Source organism: Tamandua tetradactyla, chromosome 3 (assembly GCF_023851605.1).
Source record: "Tamandua tetradactyla isolate mTamTet1 chromosome 3, mTamTet1.pri, whole genome shotgun sequence".
Lineage (NCBI taxonomy): Eukaryota > Metazoa > Chordata > Mammalia > Pilosa > Myrmecophagidae > Tamandua > Tamandua tetradactyla.
Genome location: NC_135329.1, coordinates 52,301,402 through 52,326,755, shown reverse-complemented (window position 1 = coordinate 52,326,755; position 25,354 = coordinate 52,301,402). Strand labels below are relative to the sequence as shown.

General features: G+C 39.1%; 1 protein-coding gene across 5 annotated transcripts in view; it reads right to left on the bottom strand.

Moving 5' to 3' along the window:
- RNF144A (ring finger protein 144A) overlaps positions 1–25,354 on the bottom strand; it is a 139,591-nt gene that overhangs the window by 113,703 nt on the left and 534 nt on the right. The window contains exon 1 of one of the 5 annotated variants that reach the window (XM_077153114.1): positions 1,397–3,101. The exons of the other annotated variants lie outside the window; for them this stretch is intronic. The gene's annotated coding sequence lies outside the window, so the exon portion shown is untranslated. Of the gene's footprint in view, positions 1–1,396; positions 3,102–25,354 lie in introns of those variants that run through there. 5 annotated transcript variants of the gene reach the window in all.

Genomic DNA, 25,354 nt, shown 5'->3' with positions numbered 1-25,354 from the left:
AATGGGAAAAGGATAGCTTTTCAACAAATGGTGCTGGGGCAAGTGGACTTCCTCAGCCAAAGAATGAATTTTAGATACATATTTCACACCATGTACAAAAAATAACTGAAAATGTATCATAGACCCAAATGGTAACAACTGAAATTATAAAACTCTTAGAAGAAAACATAGGTGTAAATTTCTCTGATCATAAATTAGGCAATGGGTTCTTAGATATGCCACTGAAAGCACAAGCAACAACAACAACAAAAATGGATAAAATTAATTCATCAAAAATAAAAACTTTTATGCATCAAAGGACATATGAAAAGAGTTACAAATACAACCCAAAGAATGTGAGGAAGTCTTGCAAATCAAATATCTGATAAGGGTCTAGTATTCAGAATATAAAATTAACTCATACAACTCAACAACAAAAGGGCAAACAACCCAATCAAAAATGGGCAAATGAACTTGAACAGACATTTCTCCAAAGCAGTTATACAATGGCCAACAAGCACATGGAAAGACACACAAAGTCATTACTTATTAAGAAAATGAAAACGAAAACCAGGAGATACCACTTCACACCCACTTCATACATACCACCAATTGTCAAAAATACAGAAACTAACAAACACTGGAGAAATTAGAAGCCGCATATATTGCTGGTGAGAATGTTAAATAGTGTGGCTACTTTAGAGAATACTTTGGCAATCCCTCAAAGTGTTAAATATAGAGTTAGCATATTACCCAGCAATTTCACTCACAGGTATATACCCAAGAAACTGAAAACAGATGTCTACACACAAATTTGTATATAAATGTTCATAACAGCATTATTCATAATATTCCCAGAGTGGAAACAACTCAAATACCCATCAACTGACAAATAGGTAAACAAAATGTGGCATATTCACACAATGGAATATTATTAGCCATAGAAAGTAATGAAGCACTGATGCATGCTACAATATGGATGAACATTGAAATCATTATGCTAAGTGAAAGAAGCCAGTCACAAAATGCCATATTGTATGAAACCATTAATATAAATATCTAGAATAAGAAAGTCCATTGAGACACAGAGTAGATTAGTAGTTGTCATGAGCTGGGGTAGAGGGAATGAGGCATGACTGCTAATGGGTACAGGGCTTCTTTATAGAATGCTGAAAATCTAATGGAATTAGATAGTGGTGATGATTGCACAAGTCTAAATTTACTAAAAGCCACTGAATTCTATACTTTAATAGTATGACTTTATGCTATCTGAATTATATTCTCAATGAAGATATACTTGAAAGACATAAAGAGAGGGAGATAGTGGAGAGGGAGGGAAGGAGGGAAAGAGGGAAGAAGGAAGGGAAAAGGGAGGAAGGAAGAAAGGAAATAAAAAAAAAAGAGTAAGGCAAGGTACCTTCAGAATTTCCCAAACTCTCTCTTTTCTTGAGTACAGCTCCTGCTCTTGCTCTTCAGAAGTTCAGTATATGAACTCTGCTTATTTTTAGTAATTTCTGGTCTTCTAGTAAAACAAAATAAACTCCATCTCTCAATTCCCCCTTCTGCTCCTACTGAACTATCCTGATCTCTTCAAAGCCAGGCATCGGAGGGCAGCAAATGTCTAAATCTGAATAGACATAAGATATATCCTGGTGGATAAGCCCACATATTTCTTCAGTAGATACTTCCTTACTTCTCTTTTACTAAAAGACAATACACATGTACAGGACAGGCTGGTCAAGGCTAAAGCCTTCAATGCCACGGCCTCTCCCAGTGATAGCCCTGACATTGGCCCTTGCACAGATCCAGCCACTCTCTGCTTGATCAAAGTTGCTTCTTCAAGGTCTGGACAAACATCAAGGTGCCCCTTCCAGAAAGTACAATTCAGTTGTTCGCAAACCTATTCCCGGCCTTTGCTTGACAATGAACTCTGACCCTTCAAACAAAAGACAACACAGTCTATCTTACCACATGTCTCTGCCCTTTTCATCCAGATAAGGAAAGTCAGTAAACAGAACTACAACCTTCAAATTATAAATTCCAACAGGAAAGCAAAAGCTCTCTGCTCAGTGGTGCATTGGCAACAGAAAACATTTCTACATGCATTATATATATATATACACACGAAATCTACACAAAAGAGCCTGCACCCAGGGGTCACTTCCCAGAGAGGTGTTAGGTATGCCCCTTAGGCTTAAGGCTGGCCATAGTGGCCCTGTCCCCACATTTACATCAGCTCCTCTGTCACAGGGACCTACCTTCATGTGCATTGCTTGAGCAACCAGCAAATGGGTTCGAATCAAAGTGCTGTAGCATTTCACTAGGTAATTTTTAAATTTTCATGTTAACATATGTATGGCAGCCATGGTGCAAGCTTATGGGGTATCAAGTACTGCTTTTACTATTGCTATGGTTATAAAGTGGCATAGATTTAAGGGAACAGACCCAATCCTTGTATATCCCTAAAAAACCCTGCTATTTTTAATGTATGATTTTGCAGAGCAACAGGAATGCATGTATCTTGTTTTAGCAGAAATACCTGTAGTAAATATTCGTCCATTCATCCAATCTTTACTGCACTCCTACCATTTACTGAGATCCTGGGTAGGAGTGAATACAAAGATGATAAGACACAGCCCTGTCTCAAGGAGTTCATATTATGTAGAAACCTTTATGCCCACGCATTACTCTTAGAGTGATTTAAAAATTACTACTGTCACAATGCAAATCTGTTATAATAAAGTATAAGATGAGACCTCACTTTCCAAAAGAGTATGGTCTTCTGGTAATTCCAATTAAACGATAATATTATTTTATTAATCCACTTCTTTATAGGTACACAGATTCCACTTTAAATCAGGAGCAAAAGACTCAGTGGTTTGGAATAACCTCAGTAAGCCATGCCGGTGTAAAGAAATTATATTACTCATTTATTTCTTTCACCTATTCAATTGTAGAGATATCAATATATAGATGGATCCTCTTAGTGAGTTATGTATAAGATTTACTCCTTGTTAAAATAGGTCACCAAACTAAAGAAGCAGAGGATAAGAACACCTATAATTGTTAAGACAATGAGACTTATAGGAAAAAATAAAGAGTGAGGGACAACCACTCAAAATCTTTACAATATACGCACATGTGTATGTGTATGTGGGTATATATGTATACATGTATGTATATATATACACATGTACATATATATATATATATATATATATATATATAATATATATCATTAGTTAATGATAGCTAAAAAATCAAAAGGTAAAGAAAGGGTGTACTATTTTCACAGTCTGCCAGGGCGATATTTCAAGTGAGGCTTGAATGCAATGAGGAAACAGGACAGGAGAACATGTGGACAAAGAATATGCCCAACATGCTTAACATAAGATGACAGAAGCAGTGAGAAGAAGTTAAAACTCAGATATATATTCTGAAGGTTAAGCTCCAAAAGCATTTGTTTATAAGGTGAGAGAGAGAGACAGAAGGAGACAGAGAAAGTTGAGAGAAAGAGAGAATGAAGACAGTCAATCCAAGGTGCTTCAAGGTTTTTGCTTTGAACAACTGTATTTAAAGGGCTGTCACTCAGATGCCTAAGTGTACATTAAATGGATCCATGTAGATGAAAAGTGTGAGGTTTGTGGGTGGTTATCTGGTGTTAGAAACTGGGAGGCATTAGTGTATATATGCTGTTAACAGTCATGAGACCAAATGAGCTCATCTGGGCATGGGAGTCAAAGGGATAGAAAATAAAAGTGTCTGAGGACTGCAACTTCGGACCCTCCAATACATAGACACTGCCAGTTAGGTAGGAATAATACTGGAGATTACAGAAGCCAGAACTTCTGGACCATCCTTGCAGACTCACTTGAGGCTGTGGTCATAAACGAGGTGAGAGTGTCAGCAAGGGTTAGTGCTTTTCTCCAGCCACACTGAGCTGTTCAGCTGGAGGAGCAAAGTAGTAGAAAATTGGATTTAGCCAAAGCTGGGTCTTCACCAGGTGATTATGGAAGAATGAAAAAGAGACAGCATTCCAGAAAGAAGAGGAAGGCATAAAGGTGGCAATGAACACTGAAAAAAAGTAGGGCTGAAGTCCCAATGGGGTTGAAGCATTTTTAAAGACTAGGTGCAAGGGAAGGCTAGCTGCAATGGTAGAGGATGATGACTAAGAGAGGGGTGATGGATAATTCAGATTTTAGAATAAGTGGGCTTAATTATAGGAACAGATGGTTGACATAAGATGAAAGGTAAGATTACAGGAAGGAGAAGTCAAAGAAGACACCAAAGAGTCATAGTTTTAGAATGACCTTCTAAATAGAAATGACTAGAGTGGAGACAGAAAAGAAGACAGTGAATTCATTATTAGTCTCTTTCATGAATGTGGATGACGGATTGGGGAATCTGCAGAAGACTAAAACAAGTAGAAATAGTCGATGATGAAGTCTTAAAAGCACATGTTTCAAGAGAGTGGGGGATTTATAGAGAGGAAGAAGAAACAATGGTCTATAAGTAGCAATGAGAACCAGGAAACTTACCTACCTCACCTCCACAAATACTTTCTTGAGTCATAGTACGGTGGTTTGGATCTAAGTAGCCAAGAAAAATATGTCCTTAAAGTTAATCCATTTCTATAAATGTGAATTCATTGTAAGTAGATCCTTAATTTCAGTTAAGGTGTGCCCCAACAGAATCAGGATGGGTCTTAATCTTATTATTGGAGTCCTTTATGAGCAGAATGAAATTCACACAGATAGAAACCACGGGAAGCAAGAAGCTGAATGTGAACAGAACCCAGATGAAAGGGAGAGGCCACCATATGCATTTCCATGTGACAGAGGAGCCCAGGACCAAGAATCACCACCAGCCAGTGTTCAGGAAGAATGCATTGCCTTAACAATGCCTTGATTGGATTTCACCTGGCCTCAAAACCTGCGCTATTAAATTCCAACTGTTGGGGATGTGAGGGTAGTTCAGTGGTGGAGTTCTCACCTGCCATGCAGGAGACCTGGGTTGGAGTCCCAGTCCATGCACTTCCCCAAAAAACAAGCAAAATGAACAAACAAAAACCAACCAAACAAAAATTCGACAAATGGTGCTGCAATAACGGGATAGTCACATGGAAAAATAATGAAATGTGACCTTGCCATACAGCATACACACACAAAAAAATTCCAATTGTTTAAGCCAACCCCATTGCTTGAGCAATCAAGGAAATTAAAGGAAATTGCTATGTGACAGACACTGATCTTGGCCTACTGGTAGGTGGAATATTGGCAAAAAAAAATAAAAAAATACAGCTACTCATCAAAAGCTGCATTTTTACAGATGAGGAGACAAATTAATATACATTTCAAGATTACATGCTGGGTAGGAAGAAACCCAGTAAGTCTAACTGCAAAGCCCCTGCTCTTATTCTCTACTCCATAGTGTCTTCTATGGAGGTATCTTAAGATCCTTCTACATAGTATCTTAAAACAACTGGAAAAAATGAGTCATTCAATAAATCACATTGGAACAATTGGCTACACACGTGAGAAAAGAATTAAGTTGGTTTCCTAACAACATCTAATAGTAAAATTACACTATTACGAGGGAAAAAAAATGTCTAAATTATCTATAACCCAGGGAGGAAGGTCTTTTGAAGCAGACCTCAAAAATAAAGATATCAGAAAGAAAAAGATATAACTATATAAAACATGTATTTCTATACAAAAAAAAAATACTATAAGCAAAGTAAAAATAAATAAAAATTCGGAAAAGGTACTTTCACCTCAAATAATAAAGAACTAATATCTCCAGCATACAGGAAAAAATCAAGAGTACACATCCCTATAGAAAAATAGCCAACAATGTGAGCAGAAAGAGAAAAACTAATAGCTGATGCTGAAAAGATGCTGAATCTCAAACATAATTAAAGAAATGATGAAAAAAATACATGGCATTTCACCTTTTAGACCAGAAACAAACATTTTAACATTCAATTTGATTGAGTGTTGTTCTAGTTTGCTAGCTGCCAGAATGCAACACACCAGAGATGGATTGGTTTTTAATAAAAGGGGATTTATTTTGTTAGTTCTTCAGAGGAAAAGCAGCTAACTTTCATCTGAGGTTCTTTCTTATGTGGGAAGGCTCAGGGTAATCTCTGCTGGCCTTCTCTCCAGGCCTCTGGGTTCCAACAACTTTCCCCAGGGTGATTCCTTTCTGCATCTCCAAAGGCCTGGGCTGAGCTGCGAGTGCTGAGATGAGGTATGCCGAGCTGCTTGGGCTGTGCTACATTGCGTTCTCTCATTTAAGCACCAGCCAATTAAGTCAAACATCATTCATTGCAGCAGGCACACCTCCTAGCCGACTGCAGATGTAATTAGCAACAGATGAAGTTCACGTACCATTGGCTCATGTCCACGGCAACAAAACTAGGTGCCTTCACCTGGCCAAGTTGACACCTGAACCTAACTACCACAAGTGTGAAAAAGGAATTTGCCTTCTTTTTCAGTAGCATCATAGTGGATGTTATTTTAGAAAATGATTTTGAACCAGATCAAAATATAAAAGAAACATACCTTGACATTCATATGCCACTGTTGAGTATTTACTTTACAGAAATGCTGGTAAAATAATTTCATACACAAGTAAAAAATTCTCTCAAAGGCATTAGAGAATTCAAAAACCATAAAGGAACTCAAATGTCCATCTTAGGGAACAAGTTAATAAATAATATGGTATATTCACACAAGTGAAGAAGGAGGTTGACCTACATGCAGTTATGGAAAGATATCTAAGATGTCAAAGTAAATAAAACAGCATAATACAAAACAATTTGTATAATATCTCATTCTGTGAATATGAATTTAAGTTACACATTCACATGCACAATTTTCTAGGATGAAAAAAAACTGTTGAGACACATTAGACTAGTGGAAATTTTACTGTTTATTTTATCCGTTTTTGAGCATTCTTTTTTACTTTTTGCATTTGTAATTTTAAAATTTTAGAGGCTAAAGATTTTTGATGTATTACGCTTTACCCATGAGATACCACACAGTGAGAGAAAAGAACTATTTTTATCTTACCTCAAAAAGGATCACATATCATAGGTATGATGTGTTACAAATTTTGAATTAAAATTCCATTCCATTGCATCCCAGGCTTCCAGGAGCAAATAGTGAGTGGGGCCTGCTCTGCAAAATCCACATAGGGATAAAAGTGAATGGAGTCTGTTCCTTCTCCTCCTTGTCTCTGCCTCTAATCCAGGAGTGGGCATTTTAGACACTGTACCAACTGGTTATCAATGCAAAATACTGCTCAAGAGGAGAGAAGCTCCCACTTACACACAGGTATACATCAAAACAACCTCAACGCCTCTACCTCTCCTCAAATCTTCCCATTTCCATGCCTAGAATTGCTTTTTAGCTGCTGGTGAATCTGCAAGTTAATATTTGAAAAAGCATTATAGTTCTATGTATTTAAGCTTATGCAGCTAACCAAAGAGGAGGTTTGCACATGTGCGATTTGTTTGAGTTTAATATGAATAGAGGTCTTGTCCAGCTTCAATAAAGCACATCTCTGTTTCCATGCATTGTATACTAATTGTCTTGTACGCTGGGAAACACAGGGCCCTGCAGTCATCTCCTCAGAGTTGCCCTGTGGTTAGTTATTTCACATTTGTCTGCTCTGGGGCTGGGGGTGGGTGGATCTGGCCAGATGGATACATTCTCCAGCAACATCTCTTTCAAATTACAGCTATGGCAAAAATTCATCTGTTCACTGGTTATCAGTTAATTAATTGATTTTTTAAAAGAGTCTCTATGATAAAAAGGCATTTTGTTAATTCCACCATCATTCCTCATTCTAAAAAAAATCACTTAGGAAAATGAAGCTGATTCTTGGGCTTAAATCAGCTCACAAAGAACCAACTGATTCACTCAACTGGACACTGAATTAGGCGCAAAATAAGATCCTCGTTATAGTAAAGACAAAATCATTAGCACAGGAAAAAATAGTTTATTTATAATGCTGATATAAAACATATCTTCCAACTTTAAAGAAGTTAGAAAGCAATTCCTCGGACTATGTAATTCAGAAAAAAAATAAGGTAGACATGTGCCAATAAGGAAATATCTCCAAATTAAATGAAAAAAAAGCAACAAGCTGTACTTTGTATTTAAAAAGGTGGGAAAAAGGGGAACAGGTGGTGGGAAGATAAAAAAGAGATGGCAGTAGGAAATGCCTCCAGTTCTGAAAACTGAGGTTCTGGGGCCGGAGAAATAATCATTTTGTACTTAAAAGTTTCTGTACATTTTTGGTAGTATAAGATTTCTGAATTTTTAATATACTGCATTTTAAACAACTAAGTGTTAAATAATACACTTATTTTCTGGGAAAAAAATCCATCCAAGTTATTTATTACCGTGTTTTTCCATGGAAGTTTTTAAAAGATACATGAATTCTTAATATGTGTAAATCAATTACATCAAGTTTCAGAGACGATATAAAGGTGAAACTATCAGTACAAAGCATCTAGATAATTTTCTGCTCAATAGTGCAAAAAAGTTATTTATCAGTCAACTGAAAATTCTGAACACCAACTGTTTCGGTTTGCTAAAGCTTCACTGAGGAAGGGCTGCTGTCACTTGGGAAGGCACATGGTGAAGTCTGCTGGTCCTTCTCTCCTGCATTTTGGGTTCAAAATGGCTCTCTCCGCTCCTGCAGGTCTTCTAGCTTCTCCTGGGGTGTTTTCTTTCTCTGAGCTAAACATATCTGGGTTCTCCAGGCTTTTACTGTCTTTTTATTCTCCCACAAATGACCCCAGTAAAGAGGATTAAGACTTACCTTGAATTGGGTGGGTCACCTCTCCATGGGAATCACATAATCAAAAGGTCCTGCCCATAAAAGGTCTGCACCCACAAGAATAGATTAGAAGAACATTGCTTCTCTGGGATACATAACAGATTTAAACGAGCATACCAATTTACGCAGAATATCTTACAAAGTGCCATGGGTACTTTAGAGAAAACAGAATGTTAGATTCAAAGCTAGAAGGGAACATAGGGCTTTGTAAGGTTTACTGATAGATTAGAAAGTCAAGGCTCAAAATCATAAAATAGTCCAGCACCACACTAAGTTCTGAGATCCTTATTTCAACAAGTATCCTCTCCATTACTGCATTCAGTGGTTTCAGGTAGCTTGTAACCCAACCTAAAAGAAAGAGGCAGATCAGCACATGCAGTTATAAAACTGAGATGGTGAAGACCACCAGTTTTAGCATGTAAAGAGCTTAGAAGTCACTGCTCCCATCCTTACAAGAAAAAAAGCCAGACAAACTAAAAATCAACTACTTCTTGGACTCATCAGAGAACTGAGATGAGAGCAAACCAGTACTCCACAATCTGAGGAGACAGAGACTGCAAATCCAGAGCCACAGCTGAGCTCATTTTACCTGGGGGAGAAGCTGCTGCAGCCATTAACTGGCAGGAACATTTAAATAGTAATTTTGATGAATGCCTGGAGGCTGAGCAGCCTAGCACACATGGGAAATTCCTAAGGACAACAGTCTTGGGGGGGGCCCATAATTTCATGGGCATTACCTCCAGGAACCCCATCTGGTTTTCACAAAGAAAAGCCAAGAAAATCTTTATGCTCTCTCTGGCAGAAGAAAGGGAAGGATAACCATTTTGAAATCTGCCCAGAGATTCTACATTAAAAAAAAAAAAAAGCCTACTCTGAAGGGCAAAAGGATATTTCCAGAGCCTGAGGGGACACAGGAGAAGGGCATTTACCCAACTGTACCCTCTAGCTTCCCTTTGTCACCTACAGGGGTAGGGCAAAGGAGGGAAGGATACAAATAAATACCCATGAGGGCCACATCCTGGGCCACATATTCACTGAAAGCCTAGGATTTAATAAACGATTACAGAACGCTTCCTTCACCTACATCTTCCACTAAACTAATGAATAGTGGATTACAGCTGTAAGACACAGATGTTACCTCACAAGGAGTTTTTACAAGGGAGACATAACAAAAACACTGGGGAACTGGAAGCCTCTGGTGCCCATAGCTATGGCCAATATCAAACATAGGCCAATTCCTAGCCAAATTAACATTAACCTCACACTAAAGGCCCATTTGAAGCAGGTTCTATTATTGGATTCACCATATATATCCAGCTACCAATAACAAAAGACAAGGCATGCTAAGAGGCAAGAAAAACCTGTATAATCTGGAGAGACAAAGTAAGCATTAAAACTAGACTTAGTACACAAACAGTGTCACTATCAGACATGGAATTTAAAATAAGTATGATTAATATGATAAGGGGATTATGGAATGAAGTGGACAACATGCAAGAACAGATGGATGATAAAAGCGGAGAGATGGAAACACCGAGAAAGAGTCAAAAGACTCTTTCTAGAAATGAAAACACACCAACAGAAATAAAGAATTACTTTGATGGTCTCATCTATAGACTGAATATGGCCAATGAAAGAGTCAATAAGTATTAAATATATTAACAGAAATTTCCTAAACTGAAATAGAAAAAAAGGTCTATCCACTATTATTCACCACACTTCTTTCAGGAAAAAAACAGAAAAGGAAATTCAAGATCAATGAAGCAATTTCCAATTGGGCAAAATATGTCCAACTGGAATACCAGATATGGAAGGAAGAGCGAACAGAACAGAGAAATGATTGAAGAATTAGTGACAGAGAATTTTCCAAAATTAATGACAGATAACCACAGATCTAGAAAGCTCAGAAAACACCAAGCACAATAAATGTAACAAAAAATTCTAAATCTAGGCACATCATATTCAAACTAAAAAAAAAAAATTAAAGAAGGCCAGGAGAAGAGGGAAAATTTACCTTTAGAGGAATAAGGATAAAAATTATAGTGACTTCTTGTCAGAAAGTATGCAAGCAAGAAGAGATTGGATTGAGATATATAAAGCATCAATATGAAAGAGAAAAACACCAACTTAGAATCACATGTCTAGCAAAATTATGGTGAAACAAAGACTTTCTCATTGCAGCCCAAACTGAAGGAGTTCATCACCAGGAGATCTGTCCAAAAGAAATGCTAAAATAAGTTTTTCAGGGAGAAGGGAAATGATACAGGTAAGAAACTTGGATCTACTTCACATAAAGAAGCAAGAGTGAAGGAATAAATAAAGGTAAAATAAAATATTTTATTGTTCTTTTCCTTAATTGATCTAAAACATACTTGTTTAAAGTCATAATAATAACAAATTATTGGATGAGTTTAACATATGCAATACATCCTCAATGTAATGTGGGATGAGAGGAATTGGTAATACTCTGTTTTAAGGAAATTGTACTACCCATAAAGTGATTTAGTGTTATTTGAGGTAGATTTAAATTAGTTAAAATATATATTACAAACTCTAGGATAATCACTAAAAAAAAGAAAAGAAAAAAATATTTTAAGGAAGTAACATTGTTAAGCTAATAGAGGAAGTAAAATGAAATCCTATAAAATAGTCAATTAAAACCAAAGAAGGCAGAAAAGGAGAGAGAAAAAAAGAAACAACAAGTGCAATGAATAGAAAGTTGCAAGCACAGTAGCTATTGATCCAACTATATCAGATTTAATCACTGTAAATGTAAATGGTCTAAATTTGCCAGTTAAAAGACAGATTTTCAGAGTGGATAAAAAAGTAAGATTCAATTAAATGTTGTCTATAAGTAATCCACTTATAATATAAAAATGTAAGTATAGAAGACAACAGATAGGTTCAAAGTAAAGGGATAGAAAAAGATATTACCATTCCAACATTAATTAAACGAAAGCTAGAGTAGTTATATAATTTCAGAAAAAGCAGATTTTTGAATAAGGGAAATTATGAGGCATAAAGAGGGGCATTACTTAATGATAAAGGGTCAATTCTCCAAGAAGCCATAACAATCCTAAATGGGCATGCCTCTATCTTTAGAGCAGCAAAACACATCAAGCAAAAACTTAGATTTGCAAGGATAAATAGGTCTACCCACTATTATTCACCACACTTCTTTCAGTAATTGATAGATCTTCCAGACAGAAAATCAGAAGGGGTATAGTTGATGTGAACAGCTTTGCCAATCAACTGAATCTGACATTGATAGAATATTCCGCCCAACTATATCAGAGTACATATTCCTCTCAAGCTAATAAGGAGCATTAATCAACACTGATCACATTTTTAAGGTCCTAACACACCTTAAGAAATCAAAAAATAATAATAAAGAAATCACACAAAGTATGTTCTCAGATCACAATGGAATTAAACTAGAAAACAACAGATCAATGGTTGAAAATTCTCAAATCATTGGAGATTAAGCAACATCATTCTAAATAACACAAGTCAAAGAAAAAGTGTCAAGAGAAACTTTAAAAGATTTTGAACTAAATGTAAATGAAAATACAACTTATCAAATCTGTGGGATGCAACAAAAGCAACGCTCAGAGAGAAACTGATAACACTGAAAGCATATATTAGAAAAGAGGAAAGTTCTAAAACCAGTAATGTATGCTTTTTCCTTAGGAAACTAGGGAAAGAAGAGCATCTTAAACCTGAAGCAAGCAGAAGAAAGGAAGTAATAAAAACTGGAGCAAAAATCCATCAACTTGAAAACTGTAAAAACAATAAAGAAAATAAATGAAATCAAAAGCCGGTTCTGTGAAAGATCAATAAAATTGATAATATGGGTATATAAACAATGAGGGATTGTGAATTTTCAATAACAAAAGAATCTATGACTAACCTCAGCCGATAGGGATATGTTTACTGAACCTAACCACATGTTAAAAGTTGCTGGCATATTTCACTGTAAAGTAAATAACAACAACCATGGGAACAGAAAAATAGGGAAGGGAGGTACTATGACATTATTTTATTTAAGCTGTTCTATCTTTGCTTGAAAAACTAGAGAAAATAATAATAGCTTTGATGAGTCTCACAGTTTACATTTTTATTCAGCCACCAAAGTGTTTTAAAAGATTTAATTTGAAGACCTTAGGTGGTATTTACTCCTCCCAGTTCCCAGAGCCTTTACCACTTTCCAACATCTCATACCTGGCTGCCTCCCTATTTGCAGAACTCCAAATCTCTATTGGGGATATTCCTTTTGGAGAGATCATCAGTATTTATAGAAAAAAACATCATATTAATGATTTATTTTATCTTCATAGTAGCCTTCCAAAGAGGCAAACCAAGTACTATTCTCATTCTATAATAACTTTACTGATAAGTTAAAGGTCTTTGCCAGAGTCCCACATTGATATGAAGTCTTGAGCAGGATTTTAAATCTGTCTTCACAGTCTGCGCTCAGTTCAATTACTAAACATAATAAGTGCTACTCTAAGAAATGATTCTGGACTTTTGGGCCCCAAACAGTCATATCTATTAACTATCATTACCTAGAACTATAAGCCTAGTTATTAGGAAAATATTGACGTTTATATTGTTTTGTTTTGCTTATTAATAAGTACTTGGAGGGTTTTTCTCCTTATTACTCATTTCTCATTTCTCTGATGGTCCACTGTAGCCAGACCATCTACTTGAGATACAGGTTTTTATTTGTACATGAAATACATATTTGTTGTGTTTACAATAAAAAATGTGTTTTATGGGGAGCAGAATTCAATTTACAATTAAAGTTGTTTTTAAACTAAAGTAATTCATTTCATTAAATATGGACTATACCCACAATTTAAAAAATCAGAACTAGAAAGTGTCACAATCCCTCATAATTATAATTCTTTTCCTCGTATATTTTCCATGTTCGTATCTCTCACTGAACATACAAGTTTGTCTCATAATTTTTTTCACTTAATATGATAAAATATTTTCCCACGTCCACAGTCTCAAGAAATCTTACGCATTAGAGCATGATATTTACTTAACCATATTTAGATGTTTCCCATCTGGGGCTATTATTTAAAAAACACTCAGAGAACCATTTGTGCACAAAGCATTTAGTTTTCGCCACATTTGGTATCATTTCCTTGTGCTAGATTCCCCAAAGTGCAACTGTCTAAAATAATCATGGCATTGAAAATAAAAATAATTCATTTATCCTTAAACCATCCCTTCCCCCCAGCTTAGGCCTAGAAATTTATTTCTCTTGCTGAGCCAACATGATTTATATTTACATGCTTCCTGCTCTGGCAGTAATTCAACACTTCATCATGTAAAAGAACCTTCCTCTTAGCTAATTCCTCTTAGAAAACCCTAAAATAGTGATAATTTTACGTTTACCAAGACATGTTTTATCACATAACGGTAGTTAAATTGTAACTAGACAGATTTCTAAATAAACAGTATGGTGTGAATAATGTATATAGAATTCAATACAGGGGAAGATTCAAATAAAATTTAAAGTCACACAAACTACTTTTGCAGATCCTGATGATTATTTTTGCTAGCAGCTCAGCTAAGGGTTTTTGCCATTTGGGGTCAATCTATAGTCTTGAGCAGTTTTTAAATCCACAATATCATGGTCTTAGAAAAAAAAAAAGGAAACAAACTTTCAAGCAGGATTTTTCATATTATTTATTTTTAAAACTACACTGAGTTCAGTTAAAAGTTTAGCACACAGAAGTTTAGTATACTAAGTCCTGTGCTGGGAATTCAAAATGAATAAAACGCAATCCCCTTTCCCCCAGAAACACAACTTTCTGAACATTCACTCTGTGTAAGTGTTACAAATAAACCTCAAACTCTGAGTCTAATCTCAAATGTCAAGGCCAGTTGGAAAGAAAACAAAAGAACAGAGTGTAGTATATAATGAGGGAATATTTAATTTTCACAATGGAGGGAATATTTAATTTTCACTGGCTCCCAACTTCACATCATGCCAATCATTAAAAAGCACCTGTACTTCAGATTATATAAATATATACATATATACATATATATATATAATATCTCTATAATTGAGTTGGAGTTTTAGCTGACTGCCGGTTGTATTTTGTGGACATAACAAGACACATATATTAACCTCAATTCTGAAGCTCAAATCCCTTTATTACCATTCCTGCTATGTCCAGTGAAGACAAGGACCCCGACTTGATTTCATGTCATCCACAAAGTAGTTGTTGAGGCCTGAAGTAGCAGGAAGAGGGTATGGGTTGGATGAGCCAGTTTTGGGTAGTCAAAGAAGGCACCATACCATGTCAGGAAAGTGAAGCAGGGGTGCAAAAGAAAGCAGTGATGTGGGAGTGAATATGTCAAATAAGAGACGGTCAACCACGGGGAACATGCCAGAAAATGGGATAGGCCAGTAAAAGTCACATATTGCAAAAAGGCAGAAGAAAATACTCAGAAATCTATGAAAGGGCTCTAAGCAAAAATGCAAACAAAGCAAGCAGGGTTGCCACAGGTAAGATTCACAGCATTCTGCAGTTCGGTCTAGAGGGGAGTGATATTTGCGTCCAGGGGCTTGCTGACCAGAAGGCAACATATTTTAGTATTCTAAGACTGAGCACATGTTGACTCAGGCCGGAGTGCAGATGGTAAAATTTACAGAGAAGAGACATATAGGAGAGATTTCTCTCAGCAAATCTTCCCTGGGAATTTATTACAGGCAAGATTCGGTGGGTGGCATTTGACTTCATCCTCTGGGGAGAATGCCAATGTTTAAGGACACACACTGGAAGCACGGCAATTAACCTGCTATTGAGATGAAAGTAAAAGGAGGTTTCAATAATCAAGTACTTTTTTTAGGAAAACATTAAGCTCATCTAACCCAAGCCCTTCATTTAACACATAAAAGAAAAAAAAAGGTTCAAGAACTTGAGTTTGAATGAAATACATGACAGAGAAGAGTGCCCAAATCAGCAGAATTGAACAGGGATGTAAAACACCCACAGTCAAACTCAAGACACGAAAACTGCAACTGCCTAGTAATAATGGGAACATGACTTAAATCAGCAATCAGGGATGCTATTTTATGGGCCCTTCTATATGGACTGTCCCGAATCCCAGCCCAAGAAACCTCTCTAAAAGAGGACAGAGGCAGTCAGAGGCCGGTTAGCCACTAAAGAAATCCAGTTCTCCAAATCCCTCCAGGACAGCACTAGATGCGTTCAAAGAAATTTAACTCAAACCACATATGTAATGGTAAATATTTTTAACATTAAAAACAGTCAAAAGGAAATGTTAAGGATCTTTTCAACCCAGCACATCTAAAATATAATCCTTTCAATATGCAATCAGTATAAAATCAATCATAAAATAGTTTACATTCTGCTTTTCATGCTAGATCTTTGAAATTCTGTGTGTTCTCTACACTTAAAATCATCTCAATTTGGACTGGCTGCACTGCAAGTGTTTTATCACTGTGTGCGGACAGCGGCTGCCACATTGACCAACACAGCTCTAGAACCTTTAACTTGCCATCTGTCTGCTTTTGATTTGCTCCTGCTGTACAATCAGGAGGTCCTGTCCCGCTCTGATAAAAACAGTCCTTGAGCCAGAGGCCTTAGGGAGCAGGCCAGGGGAACACTACTGGAGACCTCCTCTTATTTGCCCCTCCAGGCTCTGTGGAGCTCCTCTCCAGATAAAAGCTCAACCTGCTACATGCGGTGAATGGCTGACCGACAAGGTCACTCTCAAGGAAGCAGGGCTCTGGGCCAAAGGAGAAAGCAGTCCAAGGAGAGATTAAAGTATTAACAGATAAGAAATGTTCCCCTTTGCCAATGTGGTGGCCCATCAGCTGGCAGGAACACGGGATTCATTTAAGGGCAAAGAGAACCCATTTCCTTCTGATCCTTACTCATGCTTCTGTGCTTTCTGGCCCCGGACCTGACTTCGAGGGAGGGCTCAATAGCTTTGGCTTCAGTGTATTAAAAATAGCATCCCTTACATTTTTAATTATTTCACAAATAGGAGAGAGAGAAAGTGAAACCGCTGAATGAAAAAATAATTTGTATGGGTCGCTATCGGTTCTTTTTTACTAGGGTGCAACTGATATTTATAAAATTCTTAAAGTTTAAGGTATGAAAACCTGCCCTGTTGGATACATAATGCCATATCCTACCATGTTCTGGAATTGCTTTACCAGCCCTTCTTTTTCTTCCTCTCTATATCTCTTCATCCTCACTGTCTATTCCTTAATTTGCCTTTGAATCTCCAGATCCCCTTTAATCACTTTTTGCTGAAAACATGAGTAAGTGGACAAAAGATTGAATGGATGTGGCTGTTTCTGCACTCACGCTTCTTTAAAGGGAAAACATGCAGATTTAGTTCAGCAAATATTTACTGAGCACCTATTATGCATTAGGCACTGTACCAGTTGCTAGAAGGACACAAAAATGAAAACAGGATTGTGATTTTCTGGCCCTCACTACACCCAAAAGATGCATATTTATAGAAGGCAGAGGGTACTTCGCACTACATTGGCAGTACACCAAGATATTTAAGCTGCATTCACATTGAACTGGACCCCATCCCACTGGATTTTTACTCTTCAAAGAAAAGCTGGTAAGAGAAGGAACAGAAAATTTCATTGAAGTCTGCCGGGGCCAATCACTATACTGGGCATTTTTATTACATCCTTCATCTTGTTTAATCCTCTCAAAAATCTCCCTGCAGGTTCTTCAGCCTTTCAACTTCTCGACATCTCTTGCCCCTAGAGTTTGTCAAAGCAGCCCAACTGGGGCCAATGAGACCTAAGCAGAAATCACTGGAGTGCTTTTGGAGAGGCTTGATCTATCCTGACAAAAAGGGACAGCTGTAGATGACACCAATCCCCCCTACTTTTCTTTTCACCTTAACCAAAGTCGTAAGTTTGCAGCCTCGGCAAGCCATCCTGGACCATGGGGCGACCAGCATGATGGCTGAGGATCACATACTAAGGAGAGTAGGGGAAAAAAAGAAGAGTCTGGGTTCTCAGTGACATCACAGGGCAGCTGAGCCAACAACCTATCCTCATGCCTTTTTACTGAGAAAATAGAAACCTATTTGTTTAAGTCCTTGTTAATAAGCATTCTGTTGTTGGCCAAACACAAACTGTGGGCTCAAAAAACTTATGCTGTACTCAAAAAATCTTAAATAACATGCTCAAGATATACGCACAGTCAATTGTCTACCATCAGACTCCAAAGCCAGTATCTTCCCTACAGTATCTTCAGTAAGGTACATACACTTGTCTACCAACACTCTTGGTTCAACTCTGTCAACACTTTTGAGACTGGCATCAGCCTGGGAAATGCCTTGCCTGAGAACTACTGGTATCACAATACTTTGATTGTCAGTGCCTTTAACAGACTTTTGCACCAACCTGGATTTTGGACCTTTTTCCTGCCCTGCCTGCCCCTTTACCTGTGGTTTACATACATTATATTCTGAGTTTCCTACACTGCTTTTGTCCTTGGATTAATCGTGAAATGCTGTGCAATATCCAGTCACTTTTGCACCTATTCTGAAGATAGAGCAAAATTGGGGGAGAAGATACACCCAAAACAGAGGCAGTGTCTTACGATTCTATAAATGAATGGAATAAAGATATATTTTCCCCCTAATACACTGGCCCTAATCCACCACTCTGCTGGCCTTCCAATATCAGACTGTCCCAGTTCTCAAGGCCTGTGGTTAATGCTTCATTGAGACTTAAAGAAGAAAGAAGAGCCTGTGATCTCAGAACACAGAGAGGAAGCTCTGTCTCATCCGTACCTCAGATGGACTGTCTTACCACTGCCAAGTGATTAGGAAGAAATGCACACATTTGCAGCCAACAAATTTCAGATCCCAAGGCCCCTGACAGCTCTTTCCATTCCACTGCCCTAGGACCACTATGACCCAGCACACACACTACCAAACAGGGCTGTGTGGCAATGAGGGCTTTCAAAAAAACATTAATTTATGGGACAGTTCCCTATATTCTCAATCCTATAACAAACAGCTTGCCTTCAGGGTTCCTGCAAGCTTTCACACTTCCCAAAGCAAGGATTCTCTTTGAGTGTGTATACCCTACATTATGCTTTTAAATGTTAATTTGCACCGTAGAAAAGGAGATCATAAGTCACTCAAGCAAATATATTTAATGCAATGTGATGACTCATTCTTCACACCCCTTATTGTATATTTAGCAGCTTCTATTCTTCAAATCTTGTATCAGAAGAACCAGATGAATTCACGGCCCTCACTGCATGTACCAAACAAACACTCTGGTCATCCCTTTAGCTAAAGTATCAATCTTTAAGGAAAAAGATCCCAACCTGTAAGCATGATGAAACCTCATTTCCTCTCCCCCTCCAGTGGATCTTACCCCCAGCCCTATCTTCTCAACATCCTCAAGAACAGAAACTACTTAGCCCAAAATCTTTGCTCCTACCTCACGTCTGCATCAACATAGAGTACCTCTCCTCTCTTTCCCCCACCTCTTCAAATTTTACACATTCATTCCAGTTTCCACCAATTATTTCTCTCATTAGAGCTGCTATAACAATACGTGGACAAGCACATTCTGGCACTTGTTCATAGTGGTCACCTCATTATCTCGTCTTCTTTGGCTAGACCATGAGAACTGCAGGGCAAGGACCACTTCTCATACGTCTGCAATGCAAAGTGCCTACACCATATGAGTACCTAGCAGCTAGTCCATAAAAGTCTCATTGTCTAGTGTATACACAATCAAGGTACCTGAGATTTTGAAGGATTACCTCTCTACATTCTAAACCACCAGAGTTGCATTCTACAGACTTCACTCTTGAACCCAAGCAAATATCCCATCCCCTCTGCGTTCTACTTCTTAGTTTTGTACTGTCTTGCTATGCGACCTGACAATTTCAAAGAGAGAAACTATCTACTGATTTTCTCAGAACATGCTGAATTTCTGCATTTAAGCTCTAATTCCATTTCTTCATTGATAATCTGCTCAAGGTTTTCTTCTTGAGTCCAGTTTATTTATCTTGGAGTCCATACCTTAACAAAAATTCACCTAGAACAAGCATGATGGGCACTGAGGGAATGCAAAAAATGAGTAAGTCCTTACACCCCTGGAAAGCATATAATTTACTAGGGGAAATAAGACAGATAAGTCACTAAAACTAAATTACAGTGTAGTAAGTGCAATTACTGGTTCAGAAGAAAAGAGTGCTTCTTTCTGCCTGAGTTCAGGAGGAATAGGCATGAGCCTGGGAGCCAGGAGACATGGTTTAAGCCCAGGGTTAGCAATTCTGTTTCCTTTTTTTGCTCTCTGGGCCTCCATTTTCTCATTTGTAAATTGCCAGTATTGACTAGGTAAGTTGGACTCTACAGTTCCCCATATCAATGGCTCCATAACTTTAAACAAAAGGAAATATTTGAGCTGATTCTTGAAGGACCATTAGGAATTTGGGACACAAAGATGGTGGGAGAACATTCCAGACCATAAGCTTGAAGGCTGTTCGAGAAAGAAAGGTTGGAGCCAGATGATGAAGAATCTAAACCAAAGAGCATGTACTTGAATCAACCAGCCACAGAGAGCTGCTGAAGTTATCAGAGTAGGGAAGTGACAGAGTCAGGTGGATAGAATGATGAGGGACACCAGTGAAATAACACAAAAGTGTCCCAAGAAAGTAAAAAAATGAGTGCACTGACTTGGGCTTCGGCATATACCTATTTGAGTGTTTTAATTTGAGGACAGAAAGGTCACTAACATAGAGACCTGGAAGTGTTCTGTGGAAGGAAACCATTTTCTACCACTCCAAGCCAATTGGGGTTCATGGGGAAATAGTGATGGTCTCTCTCTTTCTTAAGGGGAGATGAGCAAACCTCATGGCAGCAACAGGAAGGCCAGAGATTATGGGCAAGTGGTGTAGGAAACCCAGGGCTGGAATGCGTCCAACTACCACATCTCGCAGGAATGTGATTGAATCTGCAGACAAGGGAAACGGTTCTAGCGATAGAGGGTAAGTAAACAGGATTCATACAATCAGAGCAGTTCATGGTCAGTTAACAAATGTCCTGAGATCAAGGAAACACAAAATGATGGGTCCTTAGCTCTTTGAATGGCTCACAAGAGTTTAATGGAAATGAGAAATATCCTATAGTTTGCTACACTCTAAACAATCCAACCTCCGTCTGGATAACCTTAATATACAGACTACCCACAGCACTGCTTTAAAACTAGTCTTCCGGAAGCCTAAAAACTTTTCCAAGGAAAACTGTATTGTAAAAGGTGTGCAGGTTCCCAGGACAGCCATAAAATCCAGTCTAACCAAAAACCCAACTAAAGAAGAATCTGCCAAATTCCATTTTCTGAATTTGTAATTCTACCTCTTTGCTCTAATAGATCTTTTTCCTGTTTCCTGCCCTGACAGCTGTGCTGGTATGAGAAGAAGTTATCAAAGATGACACCACTATTTTGCTTCTCTTGGGTTTACTTTTAACTTAGAGGTTCTCAATTGTAAGCCTAGGGGGAAACCAAAACAAAACAAAAGAAACAACATGCCAGCCTTGCTCAGGTGAATAAATGTTCCTGAATCTTAAAAAATGGTTATTACAAGCAATTCCTCTTATCTTTCCTGACCCTGGTCTTCTGCTGTCCCTTTATCAAGTAGAAGTTAAGAGAAGGGAAGGAAAATGGAGGAATCCCTTAAAGGGAAAGAGGCTCCAAGTTGGAACAATGAAAAATCCCTACATTGGTAGGACCTTCCAGGAAATACCCAAAAAGAAGGCACCTGTCGCAACCAGGAATCTTGGTTTAAGCAGCTCTTGGAAACAACCAGTCTGTCCTTAAACTTGGCCAATGGCAAAGCAGCCAGGGTTCATTCAATCTCACTGTGCAGGTCTGTAAGTTCCCTGCCCATACCAGGCTGTTACTTGCAGTGAACATCCGTGACCCTCTAATTTGCCTAGCTAACTCCAACTTACTCTTCAGGTCCCAGTTCAGCATCCTCTGCTCCAGCAAGGCTACCCCTAACTGCCCACAGCTGAAACAGATGTCCGCTGTCCGCTGCACACCACCTGGCACAGGGTAAGTGCTTAATGAATATTAACCATCATTTCCTCCATCCCCGGTGCCAATCACATAGAACACCATACAATACTATACACACTTCTTCATGTCACCTAGGAATTTATTTTTCTCTACAAAATTCACGGAGCTTGTCAACTTGCCCTGCTCCTGATGTCTACAGGGCTTTCAGGAAGCACATTCCAATTCAGGCTGAGATTCAAGGAAAGAAGGAAGAGGGAGACACCTCATCTTTCAATACATCTTCTTTAAGAAAAGCCACTCACCTCAATTTTACAGTTGAAGGAACCAGGGCCAATCCAGGAAGGTTTAGACATTGCCCAAGGTCAAATAGCTGGGTCAGAAATCTGTACAAGCTGTGTCCTTAAGCCCTAATACCCAGCAGGTATGTTAACAGTTGCTTCAATTTAATTTCTTCATCTAATTAAGGAAAGGTATCCATGTGTATCAGTAATACAGAAATAAAGGAGAGAGGAGGTTGGTCACTGAAATGTTCACCTCAAATAACTTCTCTTGTCTTAAAGGAAAGAAAGTTACCTTCAACTTAATTGCTGGATCTCAAATATAGGAAGCTATTTAAAGTGAGTACAGGGAGAGTCCATGTTCCTTAGAAGCATGCGATTCAACCCATAGTCTCTTGGGTGCCTCATTTCACACCCCAGGAAGCCAAAGGGATTCTTTACTTGCCCAAAAACTGAAAGACTCTTAGAGCTCAATTCATCCTGAGTTATCCCAGGTCGGCAACCTCTCAAGAGAGCCAGCATATCTCCATCATCTCAAGTCCAGTGCAGGAGAAAAAAAAAAAAAAAACAGAGAAAGTTGGAGGAGCTCAGACTCACACCAGCCACAAACTCCTTGTGTGGCCTGGGATACATGACCTCTCCTCATATACCCTACAATTCCTCATGGTTACCAGTGAGGGAGGTGAACTAGATGTTCTGTAAGGACTCCATGAGGTTCCATGATTCTCAACTGATGAGACAAGATTCTCCTTTTCCACCCAGAAAATGACTCCAAAGACAGAAAAGGTAAGGCAGCAGTAGAACCAAATTAAGAACCACAGGGACAAAGCTACGTAGCTCCCTGACACTGTCTGGTTGTGTGCTACCCTCACCACCCTCAATCTCAGCAGCTTTAACTGAACCTGTAAGTTCTTTTCAAAGTCCAAAGTCACATTAAATCCACACATACACGCATGATACTATATGCTAATAGAGATGTGAATGCAGAGTTTGCAAATAGTCAAACTGAGGGGTCGTAGAATATATTTATAAGATATGCAAATCTTAAAATGCTCTCCAAGTATTCAAAATCCAGATCCACTCATTGCTTTGTAGGGGCCGTATCATTTCATTCACCTACTGCAGCTTTGCCCACTCCCCCAATACCTCCCCCACACTACTGCTTTGCCCACCCTTCCCAGCATTCAAGTCTACCTTCATTAGTCCTTTTCTAGAAGCTCTTAAAAGATCTCTTTAAAAGACCTCAGAATCAGGACCTCATAAAAGAACAAACAACAAAATTCAAATTGTGCTGGATCTGGAAAATTTGCATTCCGCTAAAATTAGATTATTTGCATGCTATGGTCTCATGACGCCCTCTATTCATGTGTGACCCTTTGGTAAGTGATAAGGGTGGAAGCCCAGGTCTGGGTGGGGGTCTGAGTACAAAGCCCATGCTCCACCCACTGCATTCTAAGTTCTCCCTCCTCCACCAAAGGATGAATTCCTCTAAAGCAAGGCTCAGATCACTCATTCTGTTCCTCTAAAGCCATCAGTGTCTCCCAATGCCACTAGATCAAGTCTAAACTCTTCACCTGGAATTCAAAGATTTCTTGATTTATCCCCATCTCACTTCTCAAAGTATGTTTCCTTATCACTCATTAAAAAAAAATAGTAAAAAAAAATTAAAATTAAAAAAGGCACTAGAAAACAGAAAAACACAAGCTCCTCAATCTTAGTACTGTGGAAGAGAATACAACCAAGCGATTATCTGGTCTTCTTCAAACCACCAGCCTCGAATCCAATGTGAAAGTCCAGAGATGCGTGCCTGGTGTTTTCCTTCCTTCTTCCTAGCCTTGGCTCTTGCCCCTCTGCCAAGATGGGTCCTTCCTGCCAGATGACAGATCTGACCCATCTTCAAGCTTTGACTCAACTACCACCTCCTTCCCAAAGCCTTCCCTGATCTGCCTACCTTCCCACCTTTCCCTGACTCTCCCTCTGGAACGCCCACTGCTCTGCGTCTACGCCACTTACTTTCTGCTTTGAATTTTACTTATCATCTGCCTTGCTGAACACTCATTTTGAGGGCAGCCCCTAACATGATTTGCCTATCCAAGTTCTCGGTCCAACCCAGACAGGCTATCCTCCCACTAATCAGCTTTCCACAACTGTTAAATGCAAGATGTGGGGTCTCTAGTTTAGGTATCAGCTCCCCTCCTGTGACAGCAAAGAGCCTACTGGGATACCTCCCTGGGGCCTTATCTAACTCTTCTCTGCAATCCAGCCTTTGCCCTGGCACAAGGCAAGCACCGAATATTAGTCAACTGGACATTTTATAGTATTCATTGCATAACAAGGAAGAAAGACACAGAGAGAAAGAGGCAGAGACAGAGACAGAGGAGAAAACTTTTGGCATAACTGTCCTGAGATTGGCCTATGAAGATCATTAAGGAAAAATGAATAAAATACTCCCACCTTCTTCCCACCCCATTACCACTGAGCCCCCACCCCCACCCCCCGCTTGCATAAGCAACCGAATAACTGGGAACTAGGGATGGTGTAGCAGTTCTAGGAAGCAAGTACTAGACGGTTGGGTGGGGGTAAAACTATCATCCCAGCCCTCTCCAAGATGTGCAGGGAACTTCCCCTATCAGCCCACTACTCTCTCCGCACTGCCGAGGGCGCGACTGGGCAGCGCACCCATCCAGAAGGAAAGGGTGGGAGGGAAGCTGGCGGCTGTGGTCATTTTGGGCGCTGGAGGGGGGATGTTTAAACCGGGAGGGCACGCAGCACCCCTAGCCGACTTCTGTCGGACTAGACCTTCCCCCATTTCCTCCTCCTTCCCAGACCCGCTCACCCTCGTCCACGACAAAAGCTCTGACCCTGAGTCTCGAGCTCTGGGGCCTGCGGGCGGGGCCCTCCAACAAAGAGAGCGCCCCGGCCCGCGAACTCGCCAACCCGACCCCGGCGCGCGAGCGCCAAGACACGCATCGCTGCAAACTGACACGCAGACCAAGAGTGGAAAAAGGGCGGTGGCGTGGTTCCGTGGTTTTGAAAGTGGTCACGGCGCTAGGGGAGGGAATGCAATCCCAAACCGGCCGCCGAAGAGTCAGGGTGCGAGTGCTCCGCACGAAGACAGCGGCTCCTCACCCCAAGAACCCTCCATCCCGCCTCCAGCACCCGCCACGACCCGAGC